The sequence below is a fragment of the Phragmites australis genome, chromosome 6, assembly GCF_958298935.1.
Source record: "Phragmites australis chromosome 6, lpPhrAust1.1, whole genome shotgun sequence".
NCBI lineage: Eukaryota > Viridiplantae > Streptophyta > Magnoliopsida > Poales > Poaceae > Phragmites > Phragmites australis.
Window position 1 is genome coordinate 1,486,843 of NC_084926.1, and position 19,386 is coordinate 1,506,228.

A 19,386-nucleotide genomic window follows, 5' to 3' on the forward strand; every position below is an offset into this window, starting at 1 on the left:
CAAAGTAGCATGTGGTCATGTTGGATTAAGAAATGCAACTAGCGTGCGGTCACGTTAGAATAAGAAGTGCAGTTATGACATGGTAAGTAGACCATAGAGATTAAACGCGTTCGAATATGTAAGAATAGCTCGCGAATCAAATATGCATATGTAAGTTAAAAAACAAATATAAAATCCTACTACTGTCTCCCCCGCTGACGTCGATCGTTTCCACCATCATAGTCCCGATGCTGCTGCCACTGGTTGGCCCTCACGTGGCCCCTAGAGTAGGTCAGGGCGTCAGGTGCACCAACCTGTCTGGTAGGCCTAGGAGGGATCACCGGTGTCGAGGCCTCCTCCTGGGTGTGTTATGTCTGAAGTGGAGCACTGGGTAGCTGGGACTGCTGGAAGACATCGTAGTCTGGTGTGCCCCCGAAGAAGTCTCTCATGAGATTGAACTGGGGGTCTAACCCAGGCTCATCCTCCTGGCTCGGGTATGAAGACTGTGAAGGTTCTACCGGTGTCCATGTGTACTGACTGGAGGGGCCTACGAAGAGATGAATGTATTAGATACGGGAAATATGGAAATGAAAGTATTTGTATAAAATGCACTATTGTACATGTGTGGTATGCAGGTGCAACAGCAGATGGCCAAACGTGCGTTCCGTAGTAGGGGTCGAACGCTGGTGGTGGGATCAGTCGAGGTGTAGCTGAAGACAGCCCGGTCTCATCTCCGAAGTAACCTGTGGACAATATTAGATATACTATTGAATATATTGAATACGGCAATGTAGTGTCACCTAATACCTGAGTGGCCTACGATTGGTGACGGTATCGACACTATGCTCGGTCTAGGTGGCAGCGTTGAGACGTGTGTAGGTGCATCTAATATTTATTTCAAATTAATGCACCAGTAAGAAACAAATATCTTTAAACGCCGTGCGTATGAAATATCTGTACCTATTGGGTCCGAGCCTCTAGGTCGTGGTACAAGGGGTCGTGTGGGTACCGACCCCGGTAGATGGCGGTGCACATCAGACCTCATGGGCGACTCTGCATTGACCCCACTTGACATGGGAGGCACTCCTGCGACGTCTGCGGTGGACCGGCAAGAGGTAGGCTTGAGGGCCCGCGCGGTCTTATTGAAAACCCGTTTGATGAACCCCACTACATCCACTGCACTAAGCTGCACCCCTTGCCTGAGGCAGTCTGTGGTTTCAGCTGCATCCCTATGGATATCATAAATGATATCAGCTCGTGAAAACAAACAAGAAATGAAAAGTTTAGTTTATAGTCGTTCTTACGCGAGTACATGGTACTAAAATATAATGTAAATTACGCGTACCGCTAATGTCCTAATAGCCCGGGTAGGCCTCTGTAGTCGATACGACGTGGGGCGGACATTCACTGGGGTGAAGGTGACCCGTGTATGTGTACGTGGCACGTACCACCACAGGTACTCCTTGAAGCTTCACTCGCCGAATGGACGCGCCTCCTCCATGACATACTGAAGGGCTTGGGCCCATGCTGAGACGTACGACGCCAAGCGATCTGTCCAGAGGTTGCCACCCGGCTATCCCTTTCATGTATATCTGCAAGTGAACCACGTTAAATAGACTGACAATGAGACGAATGTTATGAATTATTTACTTGATTATAGTTACCTGTGGACGTGTCCTGGAACTGTGCGAATGCTGACAAGGGGGAAAGCCTGGTAGCGCCTGAACTGCCACATGACGCGGTGCGATGAGTACTCCTCGACGAAGATGTCGAAGACAAGCGGTGTCTTCGTAAGCTAGTACTCCTCGTCGTGGGTACACAACGGAGACAGGCTCAAACCAACATGACCTTGGATGGCCAAGTAGTTGTACGGGGTCCATACCACGTCGTCTGGACGAAGCTGATCGAATTGCGACCGAAAAAGCTCATACATGCTATGGGTCTGCTCATGCACCCAGTGTAGCTATGTGAGAAACATAGTCAAAATTCAGAACAAAAACATGTGAGAAACATAGTCTGAATCCATAACAAAAACATGTGACAATTAAAGCATTCAAAAATTAAGTATGTACCATGCGTCAACACCACAGCGAGGCCATGGTGGGTCTGTCCTCCTCGGTCTCGTCATATAATTCCTCAGGGTACGGGAAGCGATCCACAACTGGCCGGCCTATGGCGAACCGCTCGTAAGACCAAAGCTGTAGCAGTAGTGGGCACTGTGAGGAACCGTCCAAATAGTATTCTAATTAATCATCAGGAGGATCATTATTCATAATCACAACCTCGACGATTAACCAGAATACCATTCCGGTAGTCCCGGCACGTGTTTTGTGCCCAGGATCGGAACACATGCCTTCCAACTCAAATATCACAACACAGTTTAATAGAGAGCAAGTAATTAAACTGGATTACAATTATTAAACATGCAACTGCTTCCACAATTTACAACAAAAGAAGAACAGCAACAACTAAGCAGCGGAAGAAAAACCTATACAACAAAAGAGTATGGAGCCGTATGCCCTTAGGCTCCATACCAAAAGCGCCGGAGTTCGGAGTAGAAGGTGCTACTCCTGCCCGCCACCCTAATCGGCAGGCACAAAGTAGCCGAACACCGCCTCTTCCTCGCCAACCTGAGAACCTGAAAACAACTTAAGGGCAGCACCCCTTAGTACGAAGGTACTAGCAAGTCTTACACAGTATGAGTATATATATTCTCGACTCCAAGGATCATGCATTTAAAGCTGTAGCAAGGATTAAGACATGTTTAAGTTCATTAAGCGGTAAGCAACCTAGACTCTAGGTGTAAGCAACTGACTTAACCAACCACCGACTCAAACTCTGCCAACCAACTGACCACATCAGATATGTAAACAACAAGTGTATAAAAGTAAGCCATTACCCCCAAACCACCGACCACATACCGACCAAACCACCCCAATCCAACCATGCCACAACCCATATCGAAACTCTACGACCAAAATATGGTCGCTCGGTGGAGATAAGCGATAGCGATGCTCATGACCGAGAGCGCGGCAGTTCGAACTGATTATACACCCTGCAGGGGGATACTCCTGGACCCACACGACACAGGGACCATACGGCTTGTGCCACCCGCTAAGATGCACACAAGGGGGTACCCGTGACAACCTTTCCCAACCAGGCCCAACCATGTGGATCAACCATAGCTCGGCACGACGGTATTAGAACTACTCCCCGAGCAAACTAATACCGCTAAAAGCCCGGACTCACACCGTCTATGACGAGGCCCACATGACCACGTCTGCGAAGGTAATCGGCTCGCCTACCATTATATCAGCATGTGGTGAGTAAGATAAGTGCTAAAGCCGACTACACCGATGATCGGTGCTTAACCGGTACAAGCGGTCTACGGTGTCCGGGTTCCCTTCCCGAACTGCCTGAGGACTCCTCGTGAGCAGATGACACCCCTAACACCGCCCACACCTCGTCTCAACTCACCACTCACCAAACCGACTCATCATCAACACAACCATAAGTGTGAACAAGTAATAAGCCCTAGGCTCGCGACAACGGTGGACGCCGTCGTCGACTTCTACCGGAAAGCCTAAGTACCACTAAGCAAAGCGAACTATAATTAGACCTCGACGACACCACTAGGCTCCAAGGAATAACACATGACACGTGACCGAAATGGGAGAATGCATCGGCATAGGTTCTACCCAACTCGGTACCCGACACATGCAATGTATACATAAGCGTAGATAACATATTAAATTTTCAAGTAGACACGGTGCAATATGAACGATGCTTGCCTTGCTGCCCTAGCTGCTGCTCACAGCTACCCGAGTCACGATCACCACTGCGGGAACCTCCGGGGATAGCCTCGTTCGCCTCGTTCGCCGGGTCGAAGTTCCCTAAAAGAATCACGCATGCTATGTAATGAATATGAATGACATGTAATGAAAGGTGCTTCACTGTAAGACAACAGTGGAGATGCAATGCACTTATGCCATGAGTTAAAAGCCTTAAGGATTTCCTTATCTGAACTACTGCTTAGCATTTAACAACTCATTAATCCTCAGTAAGTATTTCATAAACCCTAGCACTTTTAAAGAACGTGGCATAATTTAACAAGATTGACAAAATTGGATTTACCAATTTTGGACTTATCAAAAATTGTTTAAGAATTATTGAAGATTAAACACATTTCATTAATTAAACAAATTTAATTATACATTTCACAACACCTAGAATTTTTCATGTGCAGAGTATGATAATACAAGGCCAACAAAATTAGATTCATCAATTTTGGAAATACCAAACTTTAACTATGAATTATCAAAGCTTAGACATATTTCATTAACTCAACAACTCACAGCACACATTTCATGGCCACTGGTATTTTTAATGGATATATCATGGTACAACAAAACCAACAAAATTGGTTTCACGAATTTTGGAGCTCTACATAATTTCCTATGCATTTTTCAAGATTTCAGCCGATTTATCAACTCAACAGATATTTACTTCGCAATTTTCGATTTTTTTTTCTAATATTCAAATGGGCCCACGCCTTTTTCTACCGGCACCGGCCCAGCCCCAGCTACTGACCGGTGGGGCCGGCTCCCTTGACCGAAGTCAAAATCGGCCACGGCAGCTGCGCGCGCGCAACTGGAGGACGGCCGGCGGCTCTTGCGGTGGCTGCCGGCGATGAGCGGCAGCCTGCACGGCTCGGCCGAGGGCAAAAACGGCATTGGTGCGAGCACGCGGTCACGGTGGGGGCACACGTCGACGCCGGCGACGGCCGGAGCACGGCGAGCGACGGCGAGGGCAAAACTAGCACGACGGCGGCACGGCTTTGACACGCCGACGGCGAACGGCGACGCAATAAGCCCGGCCGAGCACACAAATACGTTCTACGTGAGCGCGTAGAGCTAACGGCGCGCTTCCCGACCGATGAGCTCGATGGCGGCCCGACCAGCGGCGTGCGTGGGGAGGCGGCGGCGATTCAACCACCGCGGAACACCGCGCCGGCGACGGGACAGAGAGAAAACGGCGCGCGCATAAGGTGTACAGGAGCACGGGGAAGCTCACCGTGCAGTCGGTTGGGCCGGAGAAGTGAGGACGTGGCGGGTCGACGGAGGACGGCGGAGCTCAGCTGCCGCCGTTGGAGAAGAAGGCGCGGACGGCTTCAATCCTTGCGGGAAACGACCGAGGAAGGAGGGGAAACGGCGGAGGAGGGCCTTGACGACCTCCCTCTGTGCTCTACCTTGCTCGGGCTCGGCGGAAAACACCGGCGGCGCGGTGATTTGGCCGGCGGCCAGTGCGTGTGCTCTGCGCTTTGATTTCCAGCCGCGCGAGAGAAGGAGCAGAGAGAGCGAGAGAGAGAAAAGGGCGGGGAGGGGAAGATAAGGACACGGCGCTGTGCTCGGCTTCCGACAACGTGGCCTGGCCACCGAAGTCAACAAAGGCGGCCGCCGCTTGCTCTGTGAGAGCGGGAGAAGGGGGAGCAGAGCCGTGCGCGCGCGAAGGGGATGACAGGCTGGGCCGATGAACAGTAACCGGCCGGCAACAAAAATATCTTCACCACTTTGGTTATCAAGGTGGAGGTCTTACTATGGTCTAAAAATTGTGGAACAAATTTTGTTGGCTTCTATAAATCATGAACAATCCATTTTACCTTGTTTGACCCAAAAAGCTTGCACCAAATTCAAATAAAAATTCTCTAAAGAGGCAAGCTTTTCTAACTTGTTTTGATTTTTATGCCTTTAAAACAATTCCCAAAAATTTGGGAAAATTCATTTATATTCTCCTCCTGACATCTATTAATTTCTAAAATTGTTTCCAGCCCTATGTTGTATAGCAATATGGTGAGTTGCTTGACAACGCATCAACTAATATTGATTTTTATGATTTGTTTAATTGAAAATTGAAATGCCTAAAATTGCTCAAAACCAAACAAATGATGCTAATGACACCCATTAGCACTTAACTACATGTTTTAGAAACTCTGGGCCGTGACAGGCACCCAGCAAAATTGGCTAGTGGCTACTTCTTCGTGCACGCGTCGCACAACACCCGATATGTCGCAGCAAGGACAACAGATGCCTAACTAAACTGTGGTACCTCATCACCTTCCGCATCCGCTATCAACCTTGCGTACGGAACAAGTATTCTCGACACAATGTGGCATTGGGCGCTAGTAAACATAACCCAGCCAAACAGCCAAAATAGGTAGGCCTCCAAATGCCTCGACACTGAGTACACGTCGGCCTCTGGGTGCATGTACGCAGGCTACAAGTATGGCAAGTTATAATAAGAAAAATATTTGGATACTCGAAAAGTAAATGAGAAGTTTAATTGGAAGGTACATGGAACTGCAGGATCGACTTCTTCGTGGGCCCTCGTGGATCGTGCAAGAACTCAGGCACGTAGGGGGGTGCGTCGTATATCCGTTGAACCGGGTCAAAGCGCTGATGCATGGTGTTCACCCAGTCAGCATCCATGTCGATGACTCCAACGGCAGCTCCCATGCAAGGTAAGCCTAACATGTAGGCTACGTCCTGCAACGTCGGAGTCATCTCGCCATAGGGGAGGTGGAAAGTATGTGTCTCAGGTCTCCATCGGTCAACAAGGGTTGCTATCAGCGAGCGGTCAAAATAGAATCATCTCACCGCTGCCTAGGGGTTCTCCGTCGCTCGAGCCTCCACCAAACGACAAAGCGATAGGAGTTCCGATGCTGACAACCTGCACCATTGGGAATATAAATAAACTGGAGGATGCAATACATAAATGAATCGGCACATGTGTATGTAAATAGTGACATACCGGTGCTTCCAACAATCGTGGATCGTAAGTAGCTCTCCATGGCCACATGGTCGGAATACCCCTAACTCCGGCTGGTGCACGGCGAACAAGAAGCTGCGGTGTCTCTTGTCCACTGCAGGGTCAAGAAGCTCGGGGGTTGGAGGGTGCGTCATATATGCATTAAAACCACATGTACATTAATATATTGCAACATATAGACAAGAAGAATATATTGAATCAAAATTTACATTGCAACTGCCAGTAGTCTACTCATTCCCCCCTGAATGCGTGCACCCACTAAGGACATTCAGGCACCAAATATTTCACATCGTACTCCCTTTTACTCGACTTAACAACCTTAAACTGCCTCTGAAGAGACAGCGAACAGAATTTAACTGCATCAATAATAGACTCTTTTGTAGTGTACATAGCACCCTGAGACACATTATTCTCATGATACTCCCACGGTGTCCGATCAGCCTCACTAACCACCAGCTTTGAAAATTCCTGATTCCTCCACTCTACAAGAATAGGAGCATCTCCCTCCTTGTCGGATAAATCCTCATCGGCAACGGCTTCCTCCAGCTCTTGATCTTCCAACTCCATCTCTTTAATTATGCTAGGGATGTGTTCCCCCTCATCGGCTACACCTATCGGTTGCATCTCAGGAATATCCCCAACATCTTGCCTGGCTCTGACATTTGCCGGGTCTGATTAATCTACCACTGTCTGACTTATTCCGGCTACTGCTTCCGCAGAATTTATCTCTGTTGGATCCTTCTGGTACACCTCAGCTAACAAAATCAGAGGAAGCACACATTCACATGATATATCTACATAATGCCTCCAAGTAGATGTCGCATCGATCGGGACGAACTCGCCAAAGTAGCCCTGACTAGCACAACTGAGGACATCTCTCAGCTTAAGATCATGTTGCTGCGAATCCAGTTGAAAATATCGCATCAGCCACTTGCACACACCCACAATGGTCTTCTCATTAGCTTTACTAAGACCCTTGACGACATGACGAAACCAGAGAAATCTATACCGTTAGGACCATAACTAATTTGACATTCACCATAATATATCTGAAAATATAATTTATGTGTCATCCCTAGAAACATTCGCAAATATATCCAATGTTAAAACCGATAAACTATATTTCTAATTATCAGAATAAAAAAAATTACCGACAACGATTACTACCTAACAATAAGTTATTCAATAATGCAAACTAACCTACAATTATTACTCTGTACAATCTAGATATTCAAAAATACTACTATATATTTAATGGCTATTCTACCGTGTCGTAATTAATATTGACAATATACTACTAAATACAGCATTTTCTAAACCCTAAACCTTAGGTCATACCGCTAAACTCTAGATCTAGTACTACTTTACTTACTAACAGAAATATGAGTATAAAAGAAATTACCAGAAAATGCAATTCAAATCCGTCGATCGAAAACAGTAGGGCTTCGCCGCGTTGTCTTCCTCTTCTCTCATCTTCTCTACTTTTCTCTTCTTTTAGAATAAAATAGGGATTTTTTCTCAATTTAACGCCTTATATAGAGGAGTGAGGAGGGGAGGGGGGCGCGGGGCTGGCTCCTAACCACCTCTTAAGAGAGCGGCAAGGGGCATAACCGCCCTCATAGAGGACGAATAAGGGAGGGCGCTAGTTCACCCGTCCTCTCAGGAGTCGGTAAGGAGTTATTATCGCTCTCTGAGACGTCTAGTTTTGTAAATATTAACTAGGAACCTATATATTTAAATTTTTAATCGAAAAAATATAAAAATAAAAAAACTCGCGGTTTGGTGGGGTCGCTTCTGGCCTAGCCTACCACCCCGGTCACGGCCCATTTGTGTGGTGCCCGCCGCCCATTTGATTTGGGCCTCGTTGTTCGGCGTAGCAGGCCTTCTTCACGTGCGTGCTGTACAGGCCTCGCGAGGCACGTCTCACGCGGGTTCAGTTGCTGAGATGATGTGGGCTGAGCTGAAATAAGCTGCTGCAGCGTTGCCAATATTGACTTGTCCTTGTTACAGTAGCGGATCAACGGGGGAGAGGGCTCAAGCCCGCTGGCCCGGTAGTACTTTTGGGGCTCCTCAAACCCTCTCTTTTAGTTTTTTAGTATGAAAGAGAAAAAAAGAAAAAAGAGAACCTCCTACTTTGTAGATGTGGATCCGCTACTGCTGATCATTGTTCAAAGTTATACACAGGTTAGCTGATGATCGTGCGGGTTTGTTCAGGAATTCCTCCGGTCAGTCAAAAGTCATCGAATTAGTCTCCACAGAAAAAGGAGAGGTCAATCACGCCGGCGTTGTCGTCCCGGAGTTGATTCCCTGTGTTGTTGGAACAAATGACTGTATCATGTTCGCGTTCCCGGCAAGGATCGCTGGCCAGGGTCAAACTTGAACGGTCCGACACGGCCGGACTTCCAAAAGTCATGCCTGTCCCCTGACTTGTCCAACGTATAGAGCTCGATCCACCGTACAATTCCTTGTAGGCTCCTCTAAATTTTGTTCACGACAAGTTAACCGTTTGCATGTCTCTTCCTAGTTCTACGCGATGCAGAGGAGCATGTAGTGCTCGTGCAGCCACGCGTAGAAACTACAAACTCACTTGAATCTGTTATCCTCCCGCTACGCGGTTGATCGGGTTTGGAAGAATTTCGCTACAAACGATGGCGGAGGAAAACAGTGGCACGACTACATGGTAGCAAAAAGAAAATTAAAGTAAGAAACCGTATGTGAAATAATTAAAAAAAAGAATAGCAAACAAAGTTTGAATCAAACTGAAAACTATATATGTATGTAACTACAGGTAGCTACTGGTGACAATACGAAGCATGCTTGGGTGCTATCTCCTAGCTTGATAAGAAACCAAGCGTCATCATCCATGACATAGCAACATCACCGTTCATCCAATTGAGCGAACCCAAGTGCGTTCTATCCCACTGCGTGCTCGGAAGGGAATTTTTTACATATGTATTCGGACATATGATGTATCATGATCGTTTATTTATATTGAAATTCGAGTGATAGGTAAAAAAATTAAGAGAATCCAAGGATGGATAAATTTCAAATGTGAAGAATTGACGAAAGAAATTATATATGTGTGCATAAAAGATGTGAAGTTGGATTTCCCGTGCTCTCACAGCTCATCCGCGTGACTCGTTCATATTGGAGTTATAAAAATGTAGTCACCAGTTGGCAGTTACCACCTAAAACGTCGTTGTCTTATCATTATTAAACAGCGGCAAAAACATATTAGTATTAGGCATTTTCCTGACTTGTGGAAATGGATCACGCACTGACTTGATTGTGATCATACACTAATATTTCGCAGTTCTGTCGTCATTTCCTCTCAGTCTACGGACTCGTATTTGCTCCAAGCTAGAAATTTAAATTATTTATCAAGAGCCAGCGTCGATTCTAAACACACCCGATGACCAAGGTGGTTCAACTCATCAGACACAGGTGACAGCGAGTTATATATGGAGATCTGGAGCGCCATGCACAAATTAAGAAGACGCAATACAATATCAGTGTCCAGTACACTCATCAATTAATGTTCCAGTTTTCAATTGCTTTTAAAATGGGTGGTTTGGGAAAATACTACTTGAAAAACATAAGATGATATCTATTTGAAAACAAAGACCTAAATTGATGATGAGAACAAAAGGAAGAGTGCGATCTCTATACTTATTGACTGTCTATAGTATAAGGGTCTGTTTGGTAGAGTTATCTCTGAACCAAATTCTTTACGATGAGTGATCTTCTGAAGAAAGTGATTCTATAGCTGAAAATGATTCTCTAATGATTCTTTAAAATAAAATATATGTAGGAAGTGATTCTGTGCGAGAAGTTAATCAGTGAAAGCTACTTTTTTCAGCCTCTCAGTTTCTAGTTCATTTCAGAGAATCATTTCTACGGATTCCACACAGGGAACTAAAAACTGAAAACTGCTATTTGGCAGAGCCCACTAATTCTAGCCAAAAAAACTACTATGAGAGCTTTACCAAATAGACTCTAAGTTGTCCATAGTGTTTGTAAACCCCTCTTATGTCTAATTCCTGGCTCTGCCAATGCTGCCATCTGCAAGTCTCAAATTACTTTTGCACTTTGCAGATGTACAGACTACAAAATAACAGCTAATGAGTCATATCCTACAGCGCTACATCGTCGATCGTTTTGCAATAATTGAGCTCCAAACGATGAAGGAGAACAGTAGCACGACAACGTACGTACCAGCTTGGAAAATGAGAAGCGAGAAATTGTTGCTGATTTTTTTTTTTTTAAAAGATAGGAAGAGAGAACAAAGTTGAATCAAACGAATATAACCACGGATAGATACTGAAAGCATCAGCAAGCATGCGTGAGTGCTATGTACTTCTGATAAGAAATTAAGCATCATCCGTGACACAACAACATCACCGTTCATCCAATCGAGTGAACACAAATGTGTGCCATCGCACACCATGCTCTCACAGCTCATGTTATATTAATCATTCATTTGGAGCGTAAAAGTTTTTCACCAGTTACTACTCAAAACGTCGTTCTCGGGCTATAAATTTATGTATAACCCGCGGCAAAAACAGATCATTGCTCGTTCCTGACTTGTGGAAATGGTTCGTACTGACCTGCTGATCGTGACATACTGCTACATATTAGTGTCGATCGTCATCTTCCCGCAGTCTACGGATTCGTATTTGCTCCAAGCTAGAATTTTTTTATCAAGAGCCGGCGTCGATATATAGATTCTAAACACACCCCATCAATGACCAAGGTGGCTCACCTCATCAGAACAGGTGACAGTGAGGTATGGAGATCTGGAACGCCATGCAAGAATTAAGAAGACGCAGCATGCAGTTTGTCAGCACAAATGAAAACATTTCATTGGAGTTTGCTTCCATCAGGCACAACAAACGAGGACGCAAACATCGCTTCCGCATCACCCTTGACAGAAATCCAATTAAACTCCTCCCATTAGTGGCCTAAAAAACTCATCTTTGGTGCGAGGTCTCCATCGCACCCAGAAGGCCAGAAGAAAATAAGTATATCCCTCCAGCAAATAAAGATGGCATGCATGGAGGATTGGAGGGGCTGGGTCGTGCTAGATAGCACCTGTCGTTTAATCCGGAGGAGAGTGGAGATGGATCTTTTCTTTTTAGCATGCAACTAGGAATAAAAATTTCATATCATATCATAATATATGGTGACAACTCGCCAGCAAAGGTACCATGCGCAATTTGCATATATATATACACACACTCTTTCTATATTGGTCCATTTCCATCTGCTACTTTATCACTACACATTTTCGTTACCTGTGTCGTTCTCAGTGATGTGACCTCTGAGTGACTGGATCAGTTGGGCGCCGGTCCTGAAACACCCCGAGATTCCAGAGCTGCGTACGGCACAAGAATATACGTATGCGGCTACAGCGCGCGCGGACGAGGAATCGAAGGATGGTCGCTGCCACTAGCGAAGTCCCGCGCGTCCGGTTTCCGAAACGTGGTCTGGAACGGCCGGATTCCTATGCGCCGCGCGGTCTCCGTCAGTCCTGATGGGCGGCCGGGTACCAAAGCGCGCGGCGAGAAGCAACCGGCCGGTCGGCCGGCCGGCCGGCGCCCACGTGGTCAACGGAACCGCACGACGTTTTTGGTGTTGCGGCTGACCCCGACCGACGTGCGTGCGCTCTCGACTCGATGGTGTCTTTCGTTCCCGCGTTTCGCAGCGCCGCCGCGCGTGGAATTCTACTGCAGCGACTCTGTTCCGCAGCTTCGGTTCTGCGGCCTGCATCTGCAAGCGAAGCGCCCGGGAACGTTCGATTCACCGGGCGGCTCGGACCGGAGATTCTCTGTTCCGTTCTCTCTCTATACAGTATAAACTAGAAATGTCAAACGTTAATAACGTGGCTAATTTTTTAATATTTTATCACGATAATATTTAATTAGAAATTAACTATTTTTATTATTTATTTTATTTGAACTCTTTTGTTTGATATTTTGATTTTCAATCTGTATGGAAATCGAACGATAATTTCAAAATTACCTAATTATTAATTGTATTTGATATGAGTTATTTAGTTAAATCTAGACTGTTAGATGTTCATAATTATAAGTGGTCTAGACCATTTTCTTTTTTAGATTAACATGATAATTTCGTGACCTTGAGAGCGAAGTAGTGGCTCCTTTTTTTTCATGAAATATTAAGATAACTAGCAAGTTGGCACATGTTAATAGCGTGGCTAACTTCGCTGCATTATTTTTTATCATGATAATCTTTGGTTAAAAATTAGTATCTTTAGTTTTTTATGAAGTTAGTGTCATTTAGTTACAAAACGTAAAAATTAGAAGAAGAAAGAAAAATTATATTAGTGAAAAAGAAAATTATTTATACTTCAAACTTGTATCTGAATCGTGCACAAGTATTTGTTCCATTCGTTTATCTTGCCTGCGTGTTGTGCCCTGGCTGTTGCCTGCTTGATGTGACGACCTTGAGTAGTTAAGCTATATTGTGCTTCTTAATCTATTATCTTAGTAAGAATTTTGAATTTTTTTATTATGAATTTTAGCTGTTGGTTAATTATATTTTACATGGACTATTAATTTAGGTATTTGATTGTTTATAAGGATATTTGATATGGATTCTTACTTTTTTCTATTCTAACCTTAATTTTAATTATTATTTATTTTATTTGGACTCTTTATTTAGATATTTTGCTTCCGTTTGGAAATTCAACTGCTAATTTCTCTAATTTTTAATTCCAAATCTAGGTATTTATTAATCGTATATTTGATATGGATTCATTGGTTTTCGAATTTAGCTAATTATTAATCATATTTGATATGAACTCTTTAGTTTAATCTAGACCGCTATATATTTATAACAATGAGTGATCTAGATCTTTTCTTTTTTCGATTAATGTGATAATCTCGTAGCCTTGAAAGCGAAAGTGATGACTCCTTTTTCTTCTTAAATAATAATATAATAGATAGATAAGTCATGCATGCTTGCATGTCATGGTACTATCCTGATCCTGATTTTGTTTTGTTCTTCAATCAGTTTTTAGGTTGTCTCTGTATGCCGATCTAGTGTGTAGAAAAGAACGAAAATAGCTGATAACGGCAAATTTGGCAGCACGTAGACGTTCACGAGGCAGGTAATCCAACAGACCCTCGTCATGAAATATTGTGGATTTTAGTTGTAGTTTGGTCGTAATCGCCCGGCATAAGGACATCATTTCGTTACCTAGAAGCCATCGACATATGCAATATAATACAAAAGAACATATAAACATCTGAAACCAGCCACAGTGCATGCAGCTTCTCTTGCCTCGGTCCTGCCGGTGCAGGTCATGCGACGATGAGATCAGGTGTATAGGTGATAATCTATATATCAAACAAGGGATTTATGTGATCGACCAGTGGCTTAACGCAGAGGGGTTTAAGCTTAAAAGAACAAAAGTAGATGCCACTTTTTAAAAAATAAAAAAGAAGAAGAAAAAAAAGAATAAAAGATAGACCGCCACTTTAAATGTTTCAGGACCCCATTGACCACTTTTATACTTGTTTGCAACCAGTAAGTGTACACCTGAAATTCATGTGAGTAAAAAAAAAAGGATAATGTTGCATGATTCTTAAAGCGAATATTTTGCCGTCCAACCACTATGAACAATATGACCTCACTAATATATGTTTCAAACTGCACTCAATGATACATGACAATAAGGTAAAACAAGCAATAGTTCAGTGAATTGCACGTCTTAAAGATACAATAATTTCAAATATAAATAGAAACTGACCACATGCTCTTTCATGTTGAACCAATAATACAAATTAAACTAAACCGGAGTCAAATAAGACTAATGAAAATTAGATCCTAGTGTTATCATGTTGACCATCAGCTTTGATTTAGAACATATTTTACACTTACACAATGCAGATACCTAGAAGAAAATAGAGCAAGCTTTTGTATAATTTGCATGTACACAAGACTCAGTGATGCCACATGACTATATTACATAATATTCACTTTTAACCGCATATGATCTATAAGAAAGATAACATATGCCCCATAGTCCATAGTTGAATAATAACATTATCATTTTATCATAGTTGAAGAAAGATATATGTCAAAATAATTCAAAGCACGACAATAGCCACATCACTTGACCATATTATCTACGCACAAAAAGATGTTTTGACAATCTCGGTTTTGACATTAATGTCAGCAACTCAGCATCATATATATTGAAATTGGTCGACTAAACCATCCTCCCATCTGCCATAACAGAACTCAGTCAAGGGAGCCGACAAAAAATCCCCTTCTTGAAGATTTGATCGGATAAGATACTTCTAAAAATATGGGAGTAATGCATATATACATCAGTCCCTTTTCTAGTTAGACCAAGCGATATTGTGTTTTATAGCTTGGTAAATTCTGCCTATAGATCTCTCATTGTCATGCTTGGGTCTGGCCTTCTAATTCAAACAAACTGTTTTTTGCTTTCCTTCTTCAATCAGATGAGATTGGCATCCATTCTGTTGTCTCCTCCAACAAGCAGTCTACACAGAACTTAGTTCTCTATCAATCCTCACAATCTCACTATGTCTTCCTTCCTGGTGGGCACAAAATATTAGCTTCACAAACATACATCCAGTTAAGAACCAGGAAGTACAATAGCTACTTTATATGCTGATTGGATGCCAAATTGTCCATATTTCATTATATTTTACGTAACAGGTCCAAGATTCGTAAGCTGTTCTGCATATTTTGGCCAATCTAGCCAATTCCTTAAGCTGCACACATCCAGTCAGAACTATCGCAATCCAACAAACTCAATTGCATGGGTAGGAAACATCTAAATAAGAGAAATAACAATTTCATGGATCAGCTTATATTTAATGGATCCAAATTAGGGAGCACTAAAGCGAAGATATCCTGAACCGTGATCCGAGCATACTGTTTCATTAGGTAGGACTTATCAAAGAATAGTGCCTCGACTTATTGGGGTCTACCGATCCTCGCAAGATTCCATGACATCGTAGTCCAAGAGAAAAGGTCTCTCTCCAGCTTCAGATTGATAAACTAGAAGTTTCAATCCAACAAATCGACAACATATGTTAAAGACCAGAATGTTTCAGAACTTAGTACAATTCCTTGATAATAATGAGCATCAAGTCTTGGATTATTGTGGCAGCTTTGACATGAGGAAGTCATACCTAACATGACACAAATCTTAGGACGTTCTCAAAGCATCAAGTGCCAGATTAGCACTGGGGCATGGGCATTTTTGTTCATTCAGCTGGCAACAAAAAATAAATAAAAATTGAGCTGATGAAACAACAATAGCTGAATTATTCAAAAGGCATACAATTGACTTGTTGTACTGGAAAGGAATATATTATTGGAAGAAAAAAAGTTTCAAACCGGCCAGTACCTAAAAATGAATGTTTCCCTAGAAAAGCAATGCGTTGGAACTTAGATTCAGTTGCCTCACGAAGACACAATCTGTCTGAATCCATCTGCAGTTTGCGGATGCATTTCGTTTATCATCATGCAGCTCAGCCGACGTACTACGTAATATTTAAATATATACTCATCGCAAGTGCTTCCCCTAAAAGAAGATACGTACATACAATAACAAATAGTGGGGAAATAGACAACAGCTAAATTCTATTGATTCACTGCAAAGAAAAAGCAGATACAATTCTGAGTAGATTTTAGTTTTCAGCTTCCCAACCAGTCTAGCAAAACAAACCATAAAAATTACTGAAGGTACCATAGCAACCCTTCAGAAACTAAAATGGTTAGCGCCATGTTACCAAAAGTATCATCAATATAAACATTTGACATGCCAAGTGATTCTGAACTGCAATCCCACTATAATAGCAAAGAAAAAGGAAAATGTCCATTATGAGAAAAGAAGACCCAGGACGGTAAAAAACAGAAAAGAACATAATATTTAGGCCAAGCTTGGTTCATACTCAATTAGGATCTCTTGTGTTTCAGGAAGAGAAAATCACGATAGTTGTGCATAACCTACAAGAAGATAAGAATTGACATTATAAATAACCAAATAAATTGAATATTGAAAAGCAAAGAACGAAACAATGCTATGCAAGCATAATTGGAGAAAGAGGCAAGAAATTAGCATTTCACTGACTTGTAATGAAAAAATGTGACCTTTTTTTTTCCAAATAGAAGGGGAACAGAGGCCCCTTCCAGTGCCAGCGCCGGGGCTCAAACCCGGGTCGCCGGCGTGGAAGGGGGTTCTAGGAACCAACTCGGCTCAACCCCCTCTAGAAAAAATGTGACTTATATCTAAAGAGTAGTAACCATCAGTCCTTCACTAACCTACAATGGGTTTAAAAATACAAAATCAATCATACTAATGTAACTCTTCAGATATTAAAGGTGAGTGCCATTGGTGAACTAAAAATGGCATCCACTGGCACTACCGGATTTCGAGACTAAAAACACTCGGCAACATGTTTGCCGAGTGTAACACTCGACAAAGCACTGTCGGCATACACAGTGCCGGCAAACAGATGTTTGCCGAGTGTTTTATATCGCGCACTCGGCAAACATATTTGCCGAGAGCCAAATACGACACTCGGCAAAAAAAGCGACATAACGGCTGCAGGGCTTTAACGGTCTCTTTGCCGAGTGTCTAAGGGATACACTCGGCAAAAAGAGGACACATGGCGCTCGCACATCGTCCCTTTTTTTGGGCAATTTGTCGACTTTACCGAGTGTCCGTCGAATACACTCGGCAAATCACGGCATGTTTGCCGAGTGTATTGGAGGGCACTTGGCAAAGTGAGCATAGAATAGCGCACAGATAGCACAGTTTGGCGACACGTGGCACTCTTTGCCGAGTGTATTGGAGCACACTCGGCAAACTGGCATCCAAAATGCCAGATTGAACAGCCTTGCGACACGTGTCCGGTTTGCCGAGTGTAACACTCAGCATAGCCGTGTTTGCCGAGTGTTACACTCAGCAAACTGTTATTTACCAGATCGACAATTGATCCATACCAGATTCAAAACTGTCTTCGTAGACAACATATCATAAAAGGCCTTTGCGGTTGACTCCGGCACTTCCTCCATACGTGCTTCATTAAAATGTGTGTCATGAAAGTCATCTAGCATGTCTCCGACCCCGACATCATAGTCGTTGGTGCGTTGACGCACCACCTCCTTTCTGGCACGTTCGGACTCACCATGGTAGGTCCACCGGGTATAGTGTGGCATAAACTCATTCTTAAAAAGGTGTTGACCCATGAACTCCTTTGATTGTTGACGCGCGTTTGCACAAATACTGCAGGGCACCAAGTTCCACGAGGTCTCTTAGGCCTAGCAAATTCTAATTCCAAGAATGCATCGGTCTTCTGGATCCATTCATCGGTCAAAAAACCCTGACTAGAGCGGCCAGTGTACATCCACTCACGATCATCCATCCTCTAATGTATTGGGAAACATACACATATAATATTTTTTATTCAGCAAGTAATATAAAAATCAATTTCATCTACCTATACAATTAATTATTTCCATCAAATATTTGTGTTTTACCATAAGAGGGAATCGGCATGCATCAAACTATCTAATAGGTAAAGATAGGTCCTAATCCCACCCGACGATGTGTAGATTGGGCCGTTTCCATGCTCTACACCGATCCGAGACAGAATTTCGGCAGCACCTCCCCGCTGTTCTCCAAATACACATATCGGCAACAAGCCAAGAGAATGTGTATCCGGAGAACAACGGGGAGACGCTGCCGAAACTCTGTCTCGGATCGGAGTAGAGCATTGAAACGAACCCAATCTACACATCCTCGGGCTGTCCAAAAAATGTGGACAATTCGGAACAGTTACGGTTATAGATATGGAAAGACTTGCATATTTATAACCATAACTCTTTCAAACAGGAGACGCATAGGTTACGCGACATGCACATCCTAAAGCCTAAATTAGCCAAAATTGAAAATTTTGGCGGCACCTCCTTTGTAATAAATAGCAAAACTGGCATAACAACACAGGCATAACAACACAACAACAGGCATGACAAATATGGATGATACAACCATCTAAAGACTAATTAGAGGACAACCCAGACTGAAATATGAATCAACTTTCATAACCCATTCCCCAGATAGTATTGCCACGAGGACTCCATATGATCTACTTCATGTGCTACCAGCAACACATGCTCACAATGACATGAGTCACATATGAAGTCCTCATGGCAATACTGTCCGGAGGAGTGGGGTGGCCGGAGGAGGGAGGAGCACATGGCTTCAACGGCGCATGGCGTGTTGCGGTACCTTGTACCTAGGCGTCGGAGGGGGGACGGGGGCGGGCCGAGGCGGCAGCGGAGGGGGGGCCGGGGGCGGGCCGAGGCGGCGGCGGCGGCAGGAGGGGAGTCGCGCGCGGGATAGTTTTCGATCTGTCCCCGCGCGCGGGGTGGGGAAACCCTATATTCGGTAAATTGCCGAGTGTCGACTTTGCCGAGTGTGAAAGCAAAAACACTCGGCAAACACCTGAAATTTTTTTTTTGGCTACATATACACTTAATGAATTAAAAATAGCAAACAGACCCAAAAAA